Source organism: Zootoca vivipara, chromosome 2 (genome assembly GCF_963506605.1).
Source record: "Zootoca vivipara chromosome 2, rZooViv1.1, whole genome shotgun sequence".
NCBI lineage: Eukaryota > Metazoa > Chordata > Lepidosauria > Squamata > Lacertidae > Zootoca > Zootoca vivipara.
Window position 1 is genome coordinate 107,570,394 of NC_083277.1, and position 22,794 is coordinate 107,593,187.

A 22,794-nucleotide genomic window follows, 5' to 3' on the forward strand; every position below is an offset into this window, starting at 1 on the left:
TGTTGCAAAGACTCCCCTGATACGTTTGGCGGTGGAAACAGAAGGGTTTTGATTTGAGGAAGAACAATCAGGCCTCGACAACTTGACCTGCGGGAAAAAATTTTTTTGAAAAAAAATCCCTGACCCGCGGGGGAGAATTTCACCAAAAATCTGAAGTTATCCTATTCACTCAAAAATGGTGCCAAACTGTTGCAAAGACTCCCCTGATACGTTTGGCGGTGGAAACAGAAGGGTTTTGATTTGAGGAAGAAAAATCAGGCCTCGACAACTTGACCTGCGGGAAAAATTTTTTTTGAAAAAAAATCCCTGACCCGCGGGTCAGAATTTCACCAAAAATCTGAAGTTATCCTATTCACTCAAAAATGGTGCCAAGCTGTTGCAAAGACTCCCCTGATACGTTTGGCGGTGGAAACAGAAGGGTTTTGATCCTAGGAAGAAAAATCAGGCCTCTACAACTTGACCTGTGGAAAAAGATTTTTTTGAAAAAAATCCCTGACTCGCGGGTCAGAATTTCACCAAAAATCTGACGTTATCCTATTCACTCAAAAATGGTGCCAAACTGTTGCAAAGACTCCCCTGATACGTTTGGCGGTGGAAACAGAAGGGTTTTTATCCTAGGAAGAAAAATCAGGCCTCTACATGACCTGTGGAAAAAGAGTTTTTTGAAAAAAATCCCTGATCCCGCGGGTCAGAATTTCACCAAGAATCTGACGTTATCCTATTCACTCAAAAATGGTGCCAAACTGTTGCAAAGACTCCCCTGATACGTTTGGCGGTGGAAACAGAAGGGTTTTTATCCTAGGAAGAAAAATCAGGCCTCTACAACTTGACCTGCGGGAAAAAAATTTTTTGAAAAAAAATTCCTGACCCGCGGGTCAGAATTTCACCAAGAATCTGACGTTATCCTATTCACTCAAAAATGGTGCCAAGCTGTTGCAAAGACTCCCCTGATACGTTTGGCGGTGGAAACAGAAGGGTTTTGATTCTAGGAAGAAAAATCAGGCCTCGACAACTTGACCTGCGGGAAAAAATTTTTTTGAAAAAAAATCCCTGACCCGCGGGTCAGAATTTCACCAAAAATCTGAAGTTATCCTATTAACTCAAAAATGGTGCCAAGCTGTTGCAAAGACTCCCCTGATACGTTTGGCGGTGGAAACAGAAGGGTTTTGATTCTAGGAAGAAAAATCAGGCCTCGACAACTTGAACTGCAGGAAAAAATTTTTTTGAAAAAAAATCCCTGACCCGCGGGTCAGAATTTCACCAAAAATCTGAAGTTATCCTATTCACTCAAAAACGGTGCCAAACTGTTGCAAAGAGTCCCCTGATACGTTTGGCGGTGGAAACAGAAGGGTTTTGATTCTAGGAAGAAAAATCAGGCCTCAACAAATTGACCTGCGGGAAAAAAATTTTTTGAAAAAAAATCCCTGACCCGCGGGTCAGAATTTCACCAAGAATCTGACGTTATCCTATTCACTCAAAAATAGTGCTAAGCTGTTGCAAAGACTCCCCTGATACGTTTGGCGGTGGAAACAGAAGGGTTTTTATCCTAGGAAGAAAAATCAGGCTTCGACAACTTGACCTGCGGGAAGAAATTTTTTTGAAAAAAAAACCCTGACCCGCGGGTCAGAATTTCACCAAAAATCTGAAGTTATCCTATTCACTCAAAAATGGTGCCAAACTGTTGCAAAGACTTCCCTGATACGTTTGGCGGTGGAAACACAAGTGTTTTTATCCTAGGAAGAAAAATCAGGCCTCTATATGACCTGTGGAAAAAGATTTTTTTGAAAAAAATCCCTGATCCCGCGGGTCAGAATTTCACCAAAAATCTGAAGTTATCCTATTCACTCAAAAATGGTGCCAAACTGTTGCAAAGACTTCCCTGATACGTTTGGCGGTGGAAACACAAGTGTTTTTCTCCTAGGAAGAAAAATCAGGCCTCTATATGACCTGTGGAAAAAGATTTTTTTGAAAAAAATCCCTGATCCCGCGGGTCAGAATTTCACCAAGAATCTGAAGTTATCCTATTCACTCAAAAATGGTGCCAAACTGTTGCAAAGACTCCCCTGATAAGTTTGGCGGTGGAAACAGAAGGGTTTTTATCCTAGGAAGAAAAATCAGGCTTCGACAACTTGACCTGCGGGAAGAAATTTTTTTGAAAAAAAAACCCTGACCCGCGGGTCAGAATTTCACCAAAAATCTGAAGTTATCCTATTCACTCAAAAATGGTGCCAAACTGTTGCAAAGACTTCCCTGATACGTTTGGCGGTGGAAACACAAGTGTTTTTATCCTAGGAAGAAAAATCAGGCCTCGACAACTTGACCTGCGGAAAAAGGTTTTTTTGAAAACAATCCCTGACCCGCGGGTGAGAATTTCACCAAAAATCTGAAATTACCCTATTCATTAAAAAATGGTGCCAAACTGTTGCAAAGACTCCCCTGATACGTTTGGCGGTGGAAACAGAAGGGCTTTTAGCCTAGGAAGAAAAATCAGGCCTCTACAACTTGACCTGTGGAAAAATATTTTTTTTAAAAAAAATCCCTGACTCGCGGGTCAGAATTTCACCAAAAATCTGAAGTTATCCTATTCACTCAAAAATGGTGCCAAACTGTTGCAAAGACTCCCCTGATACGTTTGGCGGTGGAAACACAAGTGTTTTTATCCTAGGAAGAAAAATCAGGCTTCGACAACTTGACCTGCGGGAAAAATTTTTTTTTAAAAAAAATCCCTGACCCGCGGGTCAGAATTTCACCAAGAATCTGACGTTATCCTATTCACTCAAAAATGGTGCCAAACTGTTGCAAGGACTTCCCCGATACGTTTGGCGGTGGAAACAGAAGGGTTTTGATTCTAGGAAGACAAATCAGACTTCGACAACTTGACCTGCGGGAAATTCACCACAAAATCTGAAGTTATCCTATTCACTCAAAAATGGTGCCAAACTGTTGCAAAGACTTCCCTGATACGTTTGGCGGTGGAAACACAAGTGTTTTTATCCTAGGAAGAAAAATCAGGCCTCGACAACTTGACCTGCGAAAAAAGATTTTTTTGAAAAAAATCCCTGATCCCGCGGGTCAGAATTTCACCAAGAATCTGACGTTATCCTATTCACTCAAAAATGGTGCCAAACTGTTGCAAAGACTCCCCTGATACGTTTGGCGGTGGAAACAGAAGGGTTTTTATCCTAGGAAGAAAAATCAGGCCTCTACATGACCTGTGGAAAAAGATTTTTTTGAAAAAAATCCCTGATCCCGCCGGTCAGAATTTCACCAAAAATCTGAAGTTATCCTATTCACTCAAAAACGGTGCCAAACTGTTGCAAAGAGTCCCCTGATACGTTTGGCGGTGGAAACAGAAGGGTTTTGATTCTAGGAAGAAAAATCAGGCTTCAACAAATTGACCTGCGGGAAAAAAATTTTTTGAAAAAAAATCCCTGACCCGCGGGTCAGAATTTCACCAAGAATCTGACGTTATCCTATTCACTCAAAAATAGTGCTAAGCTGTTGCAAAGACTCCACTGATACGTTTGGCGGTGGAAACAGAAGGGTTTTTCTCCTAGGAAGAAAAATCAGGCCTCTATATGACCTGTGGAAAAAGATTTTTTTGAAAAAAATCCCTGATCCCGCGGGTCAGAATTTCACCAAGAATCTGAAGTTATCCTATTCACTCAAAAATGGTGCCAAACTGTTGCAAAGACTCCCCTGATACGTTTGGCGGTGGAAACAGAAGGGTTTTTATCCTAGGAAGAAAAATCAGGCTTCGACAACTTGACCTGCGGGAAGAAATTTTTTTGAAAAAAAAACCCTGACCCGCGGGTCAGAATTTCACCAAAAATCTGAAGTTATCCTATTCACTCAAAAATGGTGCCAAACTGTTGCAAAGACTTCCCTGATACGTTTGGCGGTGGAAACACAAGTGTTTTTATCCTAGGAAGAAAAATCAGGCCTCGACAACTTGACCTGCGGAAAAAGGTTTTTTTGAAAACAATCCCTGACCCGCGGGTCAGAATTTCACCAAAAATCTGAAATTACCCTATTCATTAAAAAATGGTGCCAAACTGTTGCAAAGACTCCCCTGATACGTTTGGCGGTGGAAACAGAAGGGCTTTTATCCTAGGAAGAAAAATCAGGCCTCTACAACTTGACCTGTGGAAAAAGATTTTTTTAAAAAAAAATCCCTGACTCGCGGGTCAGAATTTCACCAAAAATCTGAAGTTATCCTATTCACTCAAAAATGGTGCCAAACTGTTGCAAAGACTCCCCTGATACGTTTGGCGGTGGAAACAGAAGGGCTTTTATCCTAGGAAGAAAAATCAGGCCTCTACAACTTGACCTGTGGAAAAAGATTTTTTTTAAAAAAAATCCCTGACTCGCGGGTCAGAATTTCACCAAAAATCTGACGTTATCCTATTCACTCAAAAATGGTGCCAAACTGTTGCAAAGACTCCCCTGATACGTTTGGCGGTGGAAACAGAAGGGTTTTTATCCTAGGAAGAAAAATCAGGCCTCGACAACTTGACCTGCGAAAAAAGATTTTTTTGAAAAAAAACGCTGACCCGCGCGGCTCAGAATTTCACCAAAAATCTGAAGTTATCCTATTCACTCAAAAATGGTGCCAAACTGTTGCAAAGACTTCCCTGATACGTTTGGCGGTGGAAACACAAGTGTTTTTATCCTAGGAAGAAAAATCAGGCCTGGACAACTTGACCTGCGGAAAAAGGTTTTTTTGAAAACAATCCCTGACCCGCGGGTCAGAATTTCACCAAAAATCTGAAATTACCCTATTCATTAAAAAATGGTGCCAAACTGTTGCAAAGACTCCCCTGATACGTTTGGCGGTGGAAACAGAAGGGTTTTGATCCTAGGAAGAAAAATCAGGCCTCTACAACTTGACCTGTGGAAAAAGATTTTTTTGAAAAAAATCCCTGACTCGCGGGTCAGAATTTCACCAAAAATCTGACGTTATCCTATTCACTCAAAAATGGTGCCAAACTGTTGCAAAGACTCCCCTGATACGTTTGGCGGTGGAAACAGAAGGGTTTTTATCCTAGGAAGAAAAATCAGGCCTCTACATGACCTGTGGAAAAAGAGTTTTTTGAAAAAAATCCCTGATCCCGCGGGTCAGAATTTCACCAAGAATCTGACGTTATCCTATTCACTCAAAAATGGTGCCAAACTGTTGCAAAGACTCCCCTGATACGTTTGGCGGTGGAAACAGAAGGGTTTTTATCCTAGGAAGAAAAATCAGGCCTCTACAACTTGACCTGCGGGAAAAAAATTTTTTGAAAAAAAATTCCTGACCCGCGGGTCAGAATTTCACCAAGAATCTGACGTTATCCTATTCACTCAAAAATGGTGCCAAGCTGTTGCAAAGACTCCCCTGATACGTTTGGCGGTGGAAACAGAAGGGTTTTGATTCTAGGAAGAAAAATCAGGCCTCGACAACTTGACCTGCGGGAAAAAAATTTTTTGAAAAAAAATCCCTGACCCGCGGGTCAGAATTTCACCAAAAATCTGAAGTTATCCTATTAACTCAAAAATGGTGCCAAGCTGTTGCAAAGACTCCCCTGATACGTTTGGCGGTGGAAACAGAAGGGTTTTGATTCTAGGAAGAAAAATCAGGCCTCGACAACTTGAACTGCAGGAAAAAAATTTTTTGAAAAAAAATCCCTGACCCGCGGGTCAGAATTTCACCAAAAATCTGAAGTTATCCTATTCACTCAAAAACGGTGCCAAACTGTTGCAAAGAGTCCCCTGATACGTTTGGCGGTGGAAACAGAAGGGTTTTGATTCTAGGAAGAAAAATCAGGCCTCAACAAATTGACCTGCGGGAAAAAAATTTTTTGAAAAAAAATCCCTGACCCGCGGGTCAGAATTTCACCAAGAATCTGACGTTATCCTATTCACTCAAAAATAGTGCTAAGCTGTTGCAAAGACTCCCCTGATACGTTTGGCGGTGGAAACAGAAGGGTTTTTATCCTAGGAAGAAAAATCAGGCTTCGACAACTTGACCTGCGGGAAGAAATTTTTTTGAAAAAAAAACCCTGACCCGCGGGTCAGAATTTCACCAAAAATCTGAAGTTATCCTATTCACTCAAAAATGGTGCCAAACTGTTGCAAAGACTTCCCTGATACGTTTGGCGGTGGAAACACAAGTGTTTTTATCCTAGGAAGAAAAATCAGGCCTCTATATGACCTGTGGAAAAAGATTTTTTTGAAAAAAATCCCTGATCCCGCGGGTCAGAATTTCACCAAAAATCTGAAGTTATCCTATTCACTCAAAAATGGTGCCAAACTGTTGCAAAGACTTCCCTGATACGTTTGGCGGTGGAAACACAAGTGTTTTTCTCCTAGGAAGAAAAATCAGGCCTCTATATGACCTGTGGAAAAAGATTTTTTTGAAAAAAATCCCTGATCCCGCGGGTCAGAATTTCACCAAGAATCTGAAGTTATCCTATTCACTCAAAAATGGTGCCAAACTGTTGCAAAGACTCCCCTGATAAGTTTGGCGGTGGAAACAGAAGGGTTTTTATCCTAGGAAGAAAAATCAGGCTTCGACAACTTGACCTGCGGGAAGAAATTTTTTTGAAAAAAAAACCCTGACCCGCGGGTCAGAATTTCACCAAAAATCTGAAGTTATCCTATTCACTCAAAAATGGTGCCAAACTGTTGCAAAGACTTCCCTGATACGTTTGGCGGTGGAAACACAAGTGTTTTTATCCTAGGAAGAAAAATCAGGCCTCGACAACTTGACCTGCGGAAAAAGGTTTTTTTGAAAACAATCCCTGACCCGCGGGTCAGAATTTCACCAAAAATCTGAAATTACCCTATTCATTAAAAAATGGTGCCAAACTGTTGCAAAGACTCCCCTGATACGTTTGGCGGTGGAAACAGAAGGGCTTTTATCCTAGGAAGAAAAATCAGGCCTCTACAACTTGACCTGTGGAAAAAGTTTTTTTTTAAAAAAATCCCTGACTCGCGGGTCAGAATTTCACCAAGAATCTGACGTTATCCTATTCACTCAAAAATGGTGCCAAACTGTTGCAAAGACTCCCCTGATACGTTTGGCGGTGGAAACAGAAGGGTTTTTATCCTAGGAAGAAAAATCAGGCCTCTACAACTTGACCTGCGGGGAAAAAATTTTTTGAAAAAAAATTCCTGACCCGCGGGTCAGAATTTCACCAAGAATCTGACGTTATCCTATTCACTCAAAAATGGTGCCAAGCTGTTGCAAAGACTCCCCTGATACGTTTGGCGGTGGAAACAGAAGGGTTTTGATTCTAGGAAGAAAAATCAGGCCTCGACAACTTGACCTGCGGGAAAAAATTTTTTTGAAAAAAAATCCCTGACCCGCGGGTCAGAATTTCACCAAAAATCTGAAGTTATCCTATTAACTCAAAAATGGTGCCAGGCTGTTGCAAAGACTCCCCTGATACGTTTGGCGGTGGAAACAGAAGGGTTTTGATTCTAGGAAGAAAAATCAGGCCTCGACAACTTGAACTGCAGGAAAAAAATTTTTTGAAAAAAAATCCCTGACCCGCGGGTCAGAATTTCACCAAAAATCTGAAGTTATCCTATTCACTCAAAAACGGTGCCAAACTGTTGCAAAGAGTCCCCTGATACGTTTGGCGGTGGAAACAGAAGGGTTTTGATTCTAGGAAGAAAAATCAGGCCTCAACAAATTGACCTGCGGGAAAAAAATTTTTTGAAAAAAAATCCCTGACCCGCGGGTCAGAATTTCACCAAGAATCTGACGTTATCCTATTCACTCAAAAATAGTGCTAAGCTGTTGCAAAGACTCCCCTGATACGTTTGGCGGTGGAAACAGAAGGGTTTTTATCCTAGGAAGAAAAATCAGGCTTCGACAACTTGACCTGCGGGAAGAAATTTTTTTGAAAAAAAAACCCTGACCCGCGGGTCAGAATTTCACCAAAAATCTGAAGTTATCCTATTCACTCAAAAATGGTGCCAAACTGTTGCAAAGACTTCCCTGATACGTTTGGCGGTGGAAACACAAGTGTTTTTATCCTAGGAAGAAAAATCAGGCCTCTATATGACCTGTGGAAAAAGATTTTTTTGAAAAAAATCCCTGATCCCGCGGGTCAGAATTTCACCAAAAATCTGAAGTTATCCTATTCACTCAAAAATGGTGCCAAACTGTTGCAAAGACTTCCCTGATACGTTTGGCGGTGGAAACACAAGTGTTTTTCTCCTAGGAAGAAAAATCAGGCCTCTATATGACCTGTGGAAAAAGATTTTTTTGAAAAAAATCCCTGATCCCGCGGGTCAGAATTTCACCAAGAATCTGAAGTTATCCTATTCACTCAAAAATGGTGCCAAACTGTTGCAAAGACTCCCCTGATAAGTTTGGCGGTGGAAACAGAAGGGTTTTTATCCTAGGAAGAAAAATCAGGCTTCGACAACTTGACCTGCGGGAAGAAATTTTTTTGAAAAAAAAACCCTGACCCGCGGGTCAGAATTTCACCAAAAATCTGAAGTTATCCTATTCACTCAAAAATGGTGCCAAACTGTTGCAAAGACTTCCCTGATACGTTTGGCGGTGGAAACACAAGTGTTTTTATCCTAGGAAGAAAAATCAGGCCTCGACAACTTGACCTGCGGAAAAAGGTTTTTTTGAAAACAATCCCTGACCCGCGGGTCAGAATTTCACCAAAAATCTGAAATTACCCTATTCATTAAAAAATGGTGCCAAACTGTTGCAAAGACTCCCCTGATACGTTTGGCGGTGGAAACAGAAGGGCTTTTATCCTAGGAAGAAAAATCAGGCCTCTACAACTTGACCTGTGGAAAAAGTTTTTTTTTAAAAAAATCCCTGACTCGCGGGTCAGAATTTCACCAAAAATCTGAAGTTATCCTATTCACTCAAAAATGGTGCCAAACTGTTGCAAAGACTCCCCTGATACGTTTGGCGGTGGAAACACAAGTGTTTTTATCCTAGGAAGAAAAATCAGGCTTCGACAACTTGACCTGCGGGAAAAAATTTTTTTAAAAAAAAATCCCTGACCCGCGGGTCAGAATTTCACCAAGAATCTGACGTTATCCTATTCACTCAAAAATGGTGCCAAACTGTTGCAAGGACTTCCCCGATACGTTTGGCGGTGGAAACAGAAGGGTTTTGATTCTAGGAAGACAAATCAGACTTCGACAACTTGACCTTCGGGAAATTCACCACAAAATCTGAAGTTATCCTATTCACTCAAAAATGGTGCCAAACTGTTGCAAAGACTTCCCTGATACGTTTGGCGGTGGAAACACAAGTGTTTTTATCCTAGGAAGAAAAATCAGGCCTCGACAACTTGACCTGCGAAAAAAGATTTTTTTGAAAAAAATCCCTGATCCCGCGGGTCAGAATTTCACCAAGAATCTGACGTTATCCTATTCACTCAAAAATGGTGCCAAACTGTTGCAAAGACTCCCCTGATACGTTTGGCGGTGGAAACAGAAGGGTTTTTATCCTAGGAAGAAAAATCAGGCCTCTACATGACCTGTGGAAAAAGATTTTTTTGAAAAAAATCCCTGATCCCGCCGGTCAGAATTTCACCAAAAATCTGAAGTTATCCTATTCACTCAAAAACGGTGCCAAACTGTTGCAAAGAGTCCCCTGATACGTTTGGCGGTGGAAACAGAAGGGTTTTGATTCTAGGAAGAAAAATCAGGCTTCAACAAATTGACCTGCGGGAAAAAAATTTTTTGAAAAAAAATCCCTGACCCGCGGGTCAGAATTTCACCAAGAATCTGACGTTATCCTATTCACTCAAAAATAGTGCTAAGCTGTTGCAAAGACTCCACTGATACGTTTGGCGGTGGAAACAGAAGGGTTTTTCTCCTAGGAAGAAAAATCAGGCCTCTATATGACCTGTGGAAAAAGATTTTTTTGAAAAAAATCCCTGATCCCGCGGGTCAGAATTTCACCAAGAATCTGAAGTTATCCTATTCACTCAAAAATGGTGCCAAACTGTTGCAAAGACTCCCCTGATACGTTTGGCGGTGGAAACAGAAGGGTTTTTATCCTAGGAAGAAAAATCAGGCTTCGACAACTTGACCTGCGGGAAGAAATTTTTTTGAAAAAAAAACCCTGACCCGCGGGTCAGAATTTCACCAAAAATCTGAAGTTATCCTATTCACTCAAAAATGGTGCCAAACTGTTGCAAAGACTTCCCTGATACGTTTGGCGGTGGAAACACAAGTGTTTTTATCCTAGGAAGAAAAATCAGGCCTCGACAACTTGACCTGCGGAAAAAGGTTTTTTTGAAAACAATCCCTGACCCGCGGGTCAGAATTTCACCAAAAATCTGAAATTACCCTATTCATTAAAAAATGGTGCCAAACTGTTGCAAAGACTCCCCTGATACGTTTGGCGGTGGAAACAGAAGGGCTTTTATCCTAGGAAGAAAAATCAGGCCTCTACAACTTGACCTGTGGAAAAAGATTTTTTTTAAAAAAAATCCCTGACTCGCGGGTCAGAATTTCACCAAAAATCTGAAGTTATCCTATTCACTCAAAAATGGTGCCAAACTGTTGCAAAGACTCCCCTGATACGTTTGGCGGTGGAAACAGAAGGGCTTTTATCCTAGGAAGAAAAATCAGGCCTCTACAACTTGACCTGTGGAAAAAGATTTTTTTTTAAAAAAATCCCTGACTCGCGGGTCAGAATTTCACCAAAAATCTGACGTTATCCTATTCACTCAAAAATGGTGCCAAACTGTTGCAAAGACTCCCCTGATACGTTTGGCGGTGGAAACAGAAGGGTTTTTATCCTAGGAAGAAAAATCAGGCCTCGACAACTTGACCTGCGAAAAAAGATTTTTTTGAAAAAAAACGCTGACCCGCGCGTGTCAGAATTTCACCAAAAATCTGAAGTTATCCTATTCACTCAAAAATGGTGCCAAACTGTTGCAAAGACTTCCCTGATACGTTTGGCGGTGGAAACACAAGTGTTTTTATCCTAGGAAGAAAAATCAGGCCTGGACAACTTGACCTGCGGAAAAAGGTTTTTTTGAAAACAATCCCTGACCCGCGGGTCAGAATTTCACCAAAAATCTGAAGTTATCCTATTCACTCAAAAATGGTGCCAAGCTGTTGCAAAGACTCCCCTGATACGTTTGGCGGTGGAAACAGAAGGGTTTTGATCCTAGGAAGAAAAATCAGGCCTGGACAACTTGACCTGCGGGAAAAGGTTTTTTTGAAAAAAATCCCTGACCCGCGGGTCAGAATTTCACCAAAAATCTGAAGTTATCCTATTCACTCAAAAATGGTGCCAAACTGTTGCAAGGACTCCCCTGATACGTTTGGTGGTGGAAACAGAAGTGTTTTTATCCTAGGAAGAAAAATCAGGCCTGGACAACTTGACCTGCGGGAAAAAAATTTTTTGAAAAAAAATCCCTGACCCGCGGGTCAGAATTTCACCAAAAATCTGAAGTTATCCTATTCACTCAAAAATGGTGCCAAACTGTTGCAAAGACTCCCCTGATACGTTTGGCGGTGGAAACAGAAGGGTTTTGATTCTAGGAAGAAAAATCAGGCTTCGACATCTTGACCTGCGGGAAAAAAATTTTTTGAAAAAAAATCCCTGACCCGCGGGTCAGAATTTCACCAAAAATCTGAAGTTATCCTATTCACTCAAAAATGGTGCCAAACTGTTGCAAAGACTCCCCTGATACGTTTGGCGGTGGAAACAGAAGTGTTTTTATCCTAGGAAGAAAAATCAGGCCTCGACAACTTGACCTGCGGGAAAAAAATTTTTTGAAAAAAAATCCCTGACCCGCGGGTCAGAATTTCACCAAAAATCTGAAGTTATCCTATTCAGTCAAAAATGGTGCCAAACTGTTGCAAAGACTCCCCTGATACGTTTGGCGGTGGAAACAGAAGTGTTTTTATCCTAGGAAGAAAAATCAGGCCTCGACAACTTGACCTGAGAAAAAAGACTTTTTTGAAAAAAAACGCTGACCCGCGCGGGTCAGAATTTCACCAAAAATCTGAAACTACCCTATTCATTAAAAAATGGTGCCAAACTGTTGCAAAGACTCCCCTGATACGTTTGGCGGTGGAAACAGAAGGGTTTTTATCCTAGGAAGAAAAATCAGGCCTCGACAACTTGACCTGCGAAAAAAGATTTTTTTGAAAAAAATCCCTGATCCCGCGGGTCAGAATTTCACCAAGAATCTGACGTTATCCTATTCACTCAAAAATGGTGCCAAACTGTTGCAAAGACTCCCCTGATACGTTTGGCGGTGGAAACAGAAGGGTTTTGATTCTAGGAAGAAAAATTAGGCTTCGACAACTTGACCTGCGGGAAAAAATTTTTTTGAAAAAAAATCCCTGACCCGCGGGTCAGAATTTCACCAAAAATGTGAAGTTATCCTATTCACTCAAAAATGGTGCCAAACTGTTGCAAAGACTCCCCTGATACGTTTGGCGGTGGAAACAGAAGGGCTTTTATCCTAGGAAGAAAAATCAGGCCTCTACAACTTGACCTGTGGAAAAAGATTTTTTTTAAAAAAAATCCCTGACTCGCGGGTCAGAATTTCACCAAAAATCTGACGTTATCCTATTCACTCAAAAATGGTGCCAAACTGTTGCAAAGACTCCCCTGATACGTTTGGCGGTGGAAACAGAAGGGTTTTTATCCTAGGAAGAAAAATCAGGCCTCTACATGACCTGTGGAAAAAGATTTTTTTGAAAAAAATCCCTGATCCCGCAGGTCAGAATTTCACCAAGAATCTGACGTTATCCTATTCACTCAAAAATGGTGCCAAGCTGTTGCAAAGACTCCCCTGATACATTTGGCGGTGGAAACAGAAGGGTTTTGATTCTAGGAAGAAAAATCAGGCCTCGACAACTTGACCTGCGGGAAAAAAATTTTTTGAAAAAAAATCCCTGACCCGCAGGTCAGAATTTCACCAAAAATCTGAAGTTATCCTATTCACTCAAAAATGGTGCCAAACTGTTGCAAAGACTCCCCTGATACGTTTGGTGGTGGAAACAGAAGGGTTTTGATTCTAGGAAGAAAAATTAGGCTTCGACAACTTGACCTGCGGGAAAAAAATTTTTTGAAAAAAAATCCCTGACCCGCGGGTCAGAATTTCACCAAAAATGTGAAGTTATCCTATTCACTCAAAAATGGTGCCAAACTGTTGCAAAGACTCCCCTGATACGTTTGGCGGTGGAAACAGAAGGGCTTTTATCCTAGGAAGAAAAATCAGGCCTCTACAACTTGACCTGTGGAAAAAGATTTTTTTAAAAAAAAATCCCTGACTCGCGGGTCAGAATTTCACCAAAAATCTGACGTTATCCTATTCACTCAAAAATGGTGCCAAACTGTTGCAAAGACTCCCCTGATACGTTTGGCGGTGGAAACAGAAGGGTTTTTATCCTAGGAAGAAAAATCAGGCCTCTACATGACCTGTGGAAAAAGATTTTTTTGAAAAAAATCCCTGATCCCGCAGGTCAGAATTTCACCAAGAATCTGACGTTATCCTATTCACTCAAAAATGGTGCCAAGCTGTTGCAAAGACTCCCCTGATACATTTGGCGGTGGAAACAGAAGGGTTTTGATTCTAGGAAGAAAAATGAGGCCTCGACAACTTGACCTGCGGGAAAAAAAAATTTTTGAAAAAAAATCCCTGACCCGCGGGTCAGAATTTCACCAAAAATCTGAAGTTATCCTATTCACTCAAAAATGGTGCCAAACTGTTGCAAAGACTCCCCTGATACGTTTGACGGTGGAAACAGAAGGGCTTTTATCCTAGGAAGAAAAATCAGGCCTCTACAACTTGACCTGTGGAAAAAGATTTTTTTTAAAAAAAATCCCTGACTCGCGGGTCAGAATTCCACCAAAAATCTGACGTTATCCTATTCACTCAAAAATGGTGCCAAACTGTTGCAAAGACTCCCCTGATACGTTTGGCGGTGGAAACAGAAGGGTTTTTATCCTAGGAAGAAAAATCAGGCCTCGACAACTTGACCTGCGAAAAAAGATTTTTTTGAAAAAAAAAACGCTGACCCGCGCGGGTCAGAATTTCACCAAAAATCTGAAGTTATCCTATTCACTCAAAAATGGTGCCAAGCTGTTGCAAGGACTTCCCCGATACGTTTGGCGGTGGACACAGAAGGGTTTTGATTCTAGGAAGAAAAATCAGGCCTCGACAACTTGACCTGCGGGAAAAAAATTTTTTGAAAAAAAATCCCTGACCCGCGGGTCAGAATTTCACCAAAAATCTGAAGTTATCCTATTCACTCAAAAGTGGTGCCAAACTGTTGCAAGGACTTCCCCGATACGTTTGGCGGTGGACACAGAAGGGTTTTGATTCTAGGAAGAAAAATCAGGCCTCGACAACTTGACCTGCGGGGAAAAAATTTTTTGAAAAAAAATCCCTGACCCGCGGGTCAGAATTTCACCAAAAAACTGAAGTTATCCTATTCACTAAAAAATGGTGCCAAGCTGTTGCAAAGACTCCCCTGATACGTTTGGCGGTGGACACAGAAGGGTTTTGATTCTAGGAAGAAAAATCAGGCTTCGACATCTTGACCTGCGGGAAAAATTTTTTTTGAAAAAAAATCCCTGACCCGCGGGTCAGAAATTCACCAAAAATCTGAAGTTATCCTATTCACTCAAAAATAGAGCCAAACTGTTGCAAGGACTCCCCTGATACGTTTGGCCGTGGAAACAGAAGTGTTTTTATCCTAGGAAGAAAAATCAGGCCTCGACAACTTGACCTGAGAAAAAAGATTTTTTTGAACAAAAACGCTGACCCGCGGGTCAGAATTTCACCAAAAATCTGAAATTACCCTATTCATTAAAAAATGGTGCCAAACTGTTGCAAAGACTCCCCTGATACGTTTGGCGGTAGAAACAGAAGGGCTTTTATCCTAGGAAGAAAAATCAGGCCTCTACATGACCTGTGGAAAAAGATTTTTTTGAAAAAAATCCCTGATCCCGCGGGTCAGAATTTCACCAAGAATCTGACGTTATCCTATTCACTCAAAAATGGTGCCAAACTGTTGCAAAGACTCCCCTGATACGTTTGACGGTGGAAACAGAAGGGCTTTTATCCTAGGAAGAAAAATCAGGCCTCTACAACTTGACCTGTGGAAAAAGATTTTTTTTAAAAAAAATCCCTGACTCGCGGGTCAGAATTCCACCAAAAATCTGACGTTATCCTATTCACTCAAAAATGGTGCCAAACTGTTGCAAAGACTCCCCTGATACGTTTGGCGGTGGAAACAGAAGGGTTTTTATCCTAGGAAGAAAAATCAGGCCTCGACAACTTGACCTGCGAAAAAAGATTTTTTTGAAAAAAAAAACGCTGACCCGCGCGGGTCAGAATTTCACCAAAAATCTGAAGTTATCCTATTCACTCAAAAATGGTGCCAAGCTGTTGCAAGGACTTCCCCGATACGTTTGGCGGTGGACACAGAAGGGTTTTGATTCTAGGAAGAAAAATCAGGCCTCGACAACTTGACCTGCGGGAAAAAAATTTTTTGAAAAAAAATCCCTGACCCGCGGGTCAGAATTTCACCAAAAATCTGAAGTTATCCTATTCACTCAAAAGTGGTGCCAAACTGTTGCAAGGACTTCCCCGATACGTTTGGCGGTGGACACAGAAGGGTTTTGATTCTAGGAAGAAAAATCAGGCCTCGACAACTTGACCTGCGGGGAAAAAAATTTTTGAAAAAAAATCCCTGACCCGCGGGTCAGAATTTCACCAAAAAACTGAAGTTATCCTATTCACTAAAAAATGGTGCCAAGCTGTTGCAAAGACTCCCCTGATACGTTTGGCGGTGGACACAGAAGGGTTTTGATTCTAGGAAGAAAAATCAGGCTTCGACATCTTGACCTGCGGGAAAAATTTTTTTTGAAAAAAAATCCCTGACCCGCGGGTCAGAAATTCACCAAAAATCTGAAGTTATCCTATTCACTCAAAAATAGAGCCAAACTGTTGCAAGGACTCCCCTGATACGTTTGGCCGTGGAAACAGAAGTGTTTTTATCCTAGGAAGAAAAATCAGGCCTCGACAACTTGACCTGAGAAAAAAGATTTTTTTGAACAAAAACGCTGACCCGCGGGTCAGAATTTCACCAAAAATCTGAAATTACCCTATTCATTAAAAAATGGTGCCAAACTGTTGCAAAGACTCCCCTGATACGTTTGGCGGTAGAAACAGAAGGGCTTTTATCCTAGGAAGAAAAATCAGGCCTCTACATGACCTGTGGAAAAAGATTTTTTTGAAAAAAATCCCTGATCCCGCGGGTCAGAATTTCACCAAGAATCTGACGTTATCCTATTCACTCAAAAATGGTGCCAAACTGTTGCAAAGACTCCCCTGATACGTTTGGCGGTGGAAACAGAAGGGTTTTTATCCTAGGAAGAAAAATCAGGCCTCGACAACTTGACCTGCGAAAAAAGATTTTTTTGAAAAAAAACGCTGACCCGCGCGGGTCAGAATTTCACCAAAAATCTGAAGTTATCCTATTCACTCAAAAATGGTGCCAAGCTGTTGCAAAGACTCCCCTGATACGTTTGGCGGTGGAAACAGAAGGGTTTTGATTCTAGGAAGAAAAATCAGGCCTCGACAACTTGACCTGTGGAAAAAGATTTTTTTTTAAAAAAATCCCTGACTCGCGGGTCAGAATTTCACCAAAAATCTGACGTTATCCTATTCACTCAAAAATGGTGCCAAACTGTTGCAAAGACTCCCCTGATACGTTTGGCGGTGGAAACAGAAGGGTTTTTATCCTAGGAAGAAAAATCAGGCCTCTACATGACCTGTGGAAAAAGATTTTTTTGAAAAAAATCCCTGATCCCGCGGGTCAGAATTTCACCAAGAATCTGACGTTATCCTATTCACTCAAAAATGGTGCCAAACTGTTGCAAAGACTCCCCTGATACGTTTGGCGGTGGAAACAGAAGGGTTTTTATCCTAGGAAGAAAAATCAGGCCTCGACAACTTGACCTGCGAAAAAAGATTTTTTTGAAAAAAAACGCTGACCCGCGCGGGTCAGAATTTCACCAAAAATCTGAAGTTATCCTATTCACTCAAAAATGGTGCCAAGCTGTTGCAAAGACTCCCCTGATACGTTTGGCGGTGGAAACAGAAGGGTTTTGATTCTAGGAAGAAAAATCAGGCCTCTACAACTTGACCTGCGGGAAAAAATTTTTTTGAAAAAAAATCCCTGACCCGCGGGTCAGAATTTCACCAAAAATCTGAAGTTATCCTATTCACTCAAAAAGGGTGCCAAACGGTTGCAAAGACTTCCCTGATACGTTTGGCGGTGGAAACACAAGTGTTTTTATCCTAGGAAGATAAATCAGGCCTGGACAACTTGACCTGCGGAAAAAGGTTTTTTTGAAAACAATCGCTGACCCGCGGGTCAGAATTTCACCAAAAATCTGAAATTACCCTATTCATTAAAAAATGGTGCCAAACTGTTGCAAAGACTCCCCTGATACGTTTGGCGGTGGAAACAGAAGGGCTTTTATCCTAGGAAGAAAAATCAGGCCTCTACAACTTGACCTGTGGAAAAAGATTTTTTTTAAAAAAAATCCCTGACTCGAGGGTCAGAATTCCACCAAAAATCTGACGTTATCCTATTCACTCAAAAATGGTGCCAAACTGTTGCAAAGACTCCCCTGATACGTTTGGCGGTGGAAACAGAAGGGTTTTTATCCTAGGAAGAAAAATCAGGCCTCGACAACTTGACCTGCGAAAAAAGATTTTTTTGAAAAAAAACGCTGACCCGCGCGGGTCAGAATTTCACCAAAAATCTGAAGTTATCCTATTCACTCAAAAATGGTGCCAAGCTGTTGCAAAGACTCCCGTGATACGTTTGGCGGTGGAAACAGAAGGGTTTTGATTCTAGGAAGAAAAACCAGGCCTCGACAAATTGACCTGCGGGAAAACTTTTCTTTGAAAAAAAATCCCTGACCCGCGGGTCAGAATTTCACCAAGAATCTGACGTTATCCTATTCACTCAAAAATGGTGCCAAACTGTTGCAAAGACTCCCCTGATACGTTTGGCGGTGGAAACAGAAGGGTTTTTATCCTAGGAAGAAAAATCAGGCCTCGACAACTTGACCTGCGAAAAAAGATTTTTTTGAAAAAAAACGCTGACCCGCGCGGGTCAGAATTTCACCAAAAATCTGAAGTTATCCTATTCACTCAAAAATGGTGCCAAGCTGTTGCAAGGACTTCCCCGATACGTTTGGCGGTGGACACAGAAGGGTTTTGATTCTAGGAAGAAAAATCAGGCCTCGACAACTTGACCTGCGGGAAAAAAAATTTTTGAAAAAAAATTCCTGACCCGCGGGTCAGAATTTCACCAAAAATCTGAAGTTATCCTATTCACTCAAAAGTGGTGCCAAACTGTTGCAAGGACTTCCCCGATACGTTTGGCGGTGGACACAGAAGGGTTTTGATTCTAGGAAGAAAAATCAGGCCTCGACAACTTGACCTGCGGGAAAAAATTTTTTTGAAAAAAAATCCCTGACCCGCGGGTCAGAATTTCACCAAAAATCTGAAGTTATCCTATTCACTCAAAAGTGGTGCCAAACTGTTGCAAAGACTCCCCTGATACGTTTGGCGGTGGAAACAGAAGGGTTTTGATTCTAGGAAGAAAAATCAGGCTTCGACATCTTGACCTGCGGGAAAAAATTTTTTTGAAAAAAAATCCCTGACCCGCGGGTCAGAATTTCACCAAAAATCTAAAGTTATCCTATTCACTCAAAAATGGTGCCAAACTGTTGCAAGGACTCCCCTGATACGTTTGGCGGTGGAAACAGAAGGGTTTTGATTCTAGGAAGAAAAATCAGGCTTCGACATCTTGACCTGCGGGAAAAAAATTTTTTGAAACAAAATCCCTGACCCGCGGGTCAGAATTTCACCAAAAATCTGAAGTTATCCTATTCACTCAAAAATGGTGCCAAGATGTTGCAAAGACTCCCCTGGTACGTTTGGCGGTGGAAACACAAGTGTTTTTATCCTAAGTTATCCTATTCACTCAAAAATGGTGCCAAGCTGTTGCAAAGACTCCCCTGATACGTTTGGCGGTGGAAACACAAGTGTTTTGATTCTAGGAAGAAAAATTAGGCTTCGACAACTTGACCTGCGGGAAAAAAAATTTTTGAAAAAAAATCCCTGACCCGCGGGTCAGAATTTCACCAAAAATCTGAAGTTATCCTATTCACTCAAAAATGGTGCCAAGATGTTGCAAAGACTCCCCTGGTACGTTTGGCGGTGGAAACACAAGTGTTTTTATCCTAAGTTATCCTATTCACTCAAAAATGGTGCCAAGCTGTTGCAAAGACTCCCCTGATACGTTTGGCGGTGGAAACACAAGTGTTTTGATTCTAGGAAGAAAAATTAGGCTTCGACAACTTGACCTGCGGGAAAAAATTTTTTTGAAAAAAAATCCCTGACCCGCGGGTCAGAATTTCACCAAAAATCTGAAGTTATCCTATTCACTCAAAAATGGTGCCAAACTGTTGCAAAGACTTCCCTGATACGTTTGGCGGTGGAAACACAAGTGTTTTTATCCTAGGAAGAAAAATCAGGCCTCGACAACTTGACCTGCGGAAAAAGGTTTCTTTGGAAACAATCCCTTACCCGCGGGTCAGAATTTCACCAAAAATCTGAAATTACCCTATTCATTAAAAAATGGTGCCAAACTGTTGCAAAGACTTCCCTGATACGTATGGCGTTGGAAACAGAAGGGTTTTTATCCTAGGAAGAAAAATCAGGCCTCTACAACTTGACCTGCGAAAAAAGTTTTTTTTAAAAAAAACGCTGACCCGCGGGTCAGAATTTCACCAAAAATCTGAAGTTATCCTATTCACTCAAAAATGGTGCCAAACTGTTGCAAAGACTCCCCTGATACGTTTGGCGGTGGAAACACAAGTGTTTTTATCCTAGGAAGAAAAATCAGGCCTCGACAACTTGACCTGCGGAAAAAGGTTTTTTTGAAAACAATCCCTGACCCGCGGGTCAGAATTTCACCAAAAATCTGAAATTACCCTATTCATTAAAAAATGGTGCCAAACTGTTGCAAAGACTCCCCTGATACGTTTGGCGGTGGAAACAGAAGGGTTTTTATCCTAGGAAGAAAAATCAGGCCTCGACAACTTGACCTGCGAAAAAAGATTTTTTTGAAAAAAAACGCTGACCCGCGGGTCAGAATTTCACCAAATATCTGAAGTTATCCTATTCACTCAAAAATGGTGCCAAGCTGTTGCAAAGACTCCCCTGATACGTTTGGCGGTGGAAACAGAAGGGTTTTGATTCTAGGAAGAAAAATCAGGCCTCGACAACTTGACCTGCGGGGAAAAAATGTTTTGAAAAAAAATCCCTGACCTGCGGGTCAGAATTTCACCAAAAATCTGAAGTTATCCTATTCACTCAAAAATGGTGCCAAACTGTTGCAAAGAGTCCCCTGATACGTTTGGCGGTGGAAACAGAAGGGTTTTGATTCTAGGAAGAAAAATCAGGCTTCGACAACTTGACCTGTGGAAAAAGATTTTTTTGAAAAAAAAATCCCTGACCCGCGGATCAGAGTTTCACCAAAAATCTGACGTTATCCTATTCACTCAAAAATGGTGCCAAACTGTTGCAAAGACTTCCCTGATACGTTTGGCGGTGGAAACAGAAGGGTTTTTATCCTAGGAAGAAAAATCAGGCTTCGACAACTTGACCTGTGGAAAAATATTTTTTTGAAAAAAATCCCTGACTCGCGGGTCAGAATTTCACCAAAAATCTGACGTTGTCCTATTCACTCAAAAATGGTGCCAAACTGTTGCAAAGACTCCCCTGATACGTTTGGCGGTGGAAACAGAAGGGTTTTTATCCTAGGAAGAAAAATCAGGCCTCTACATGACCTGTGGAAAAAGAGTTTTTTGAAAAAAATCCCTGATCCCGCGGGTCAGAATTTCACCAAGAATCTGACGTTATCCTATTCACTCAAAAATGGTGCCAAACTGTTGCAAACACTCCCCTGATACGTTTGGCGGTGGAAACAGAAGGGTTTTTATCCTAGGAAGAAAAATCAGGCCTCGACAACTTCACCTGCGAAAAAAGATTTTTTTGAAAAAAACCGCTGACCCGCGGGTCAGAATTTCACCAAAAATCTGAAGTTATCCTATTCACTCAAAAAAGGTGCCAAGCTGTTGCAAAGACTCCCCTGATACGTTTGGCGGTGGAAACAGAAGGGTTTTTATCCTAGGAAGAAAAATCAGGCCTCTACATGACCTGTGGGAAAAGAGTTTTTTGAAAAAAATCCCTGATCCCGCGGGTCAGAATTTCACCAAGAATCTGACGTTATCCTATTCACTCAAAAATGGTGACAAACTGTTGCAAAGACTCCCCTGATACGTTTGGCGGTGGAAACAGAAGGGTTTTTATCCTAGGAAGAAAAATCAGGCTTCGACAACTTGACCTGCGGGAAAAAAATTTTTTGAAAAAAAATCCCTGACCCGCGGGTCAGAATTTCACCAAGAATCTGACGTTATCCTATTCACTCAAAAATGGTGCCAAACTGTTGCAAAGACTTCCCTGATACGTTTGGCGGTGGAAACAGAAGGGTTTTTATCCTAGGAAGAAAAATCAGGCCTCGACAACTTGACCTGCGGAAAAAGATTTTTTTGAAAAAAATCCCTGACCCGCGGGTCAGAATTTCACCAAAAATCTGAAGTTATCCGATTCACTCAAAAAATGGTGCCAAACTGTTGCAAAGACTTCCCCGATACGTTTGGCGGTGGAAACAGAAGGGTTTTTATCCTAGGAAGAAAAATCAGGCTTCGACAACTTGACCTGTGGAAAAAGATTTTTTTGAAAAAAATCCCTGACTCGCGGGTCAGAATTTCAACAAAAATCTGAAGTTATCCTATTCACTCAAAAATGGGGCCAAGCTGTTGCAAAGACTCCCCTGATACCTTTGGCGGTGGAAACAGAAGGGTTTTTATCCTAGGGAGAAAAATCAGGCCTCTACATGACCTGTGGAAAAAGAGTTTTTTGAAAAAAATCCCTGATCCCGCGGGTCAGAATTTCACCAAGAATCTGACGTTATCCTATTCACTCAAAAATGGTGACAAACTGTTGCAAAGACTCCCCTGATACCTTTGGCGGTGGAAACAGAAGGGTTTTTATCCTAGGAAGAAAAATCAGGCCTCGACAACTTGAGCTGCGAAAAAAGATTTTTTGAAAAAAAACGCTGACCCACGGGTCAGAATTTCACCAAAAATCTGAAGTTATCCTATTCACTCAAAAATGGTGCCAAACTGTTGCAAAGGCTTCCTTGATACGTTTGGCGGTGGAAACAGAAGGGTTTTGATTCTAGGAAGAAAGATCAGACTTCGACAACTTGACCTGCGGGAAAAAAATTTTTTGGAAAAAAATCCCTGACCCGTGGGTCGGAATTTCACCAAAAATCTGAAGTTATCCTTTTCACTCAAAAATGGTGCCAAGCTGTTGCAAGGACTTCCCCGATACGTTTGGCGGTGGACACAGAAGGGTTTTGATTCTAGGAAGAAAAATCAGGCCTCGACAACTTGACCTGCGGGAAAAAAATTTTTTGAAAAAAAATCCCTGACCCGCGGGTCAGAATTTCACCAAAAATCTGAAGTTATCCTATTCACTCAAAAGTGGTGCCAAACTGTTGCAAGGACTTCCCCGATACGTTTGGCGGTGGACACAGAAGGGTTTTGATTCTAGGAAGAAAAATCAGGCCTCGACAACTTGACCTGCGGGAAAAAAATTTTTTGAAAAAAAATCCCTGACCCGCGGGTCAGAA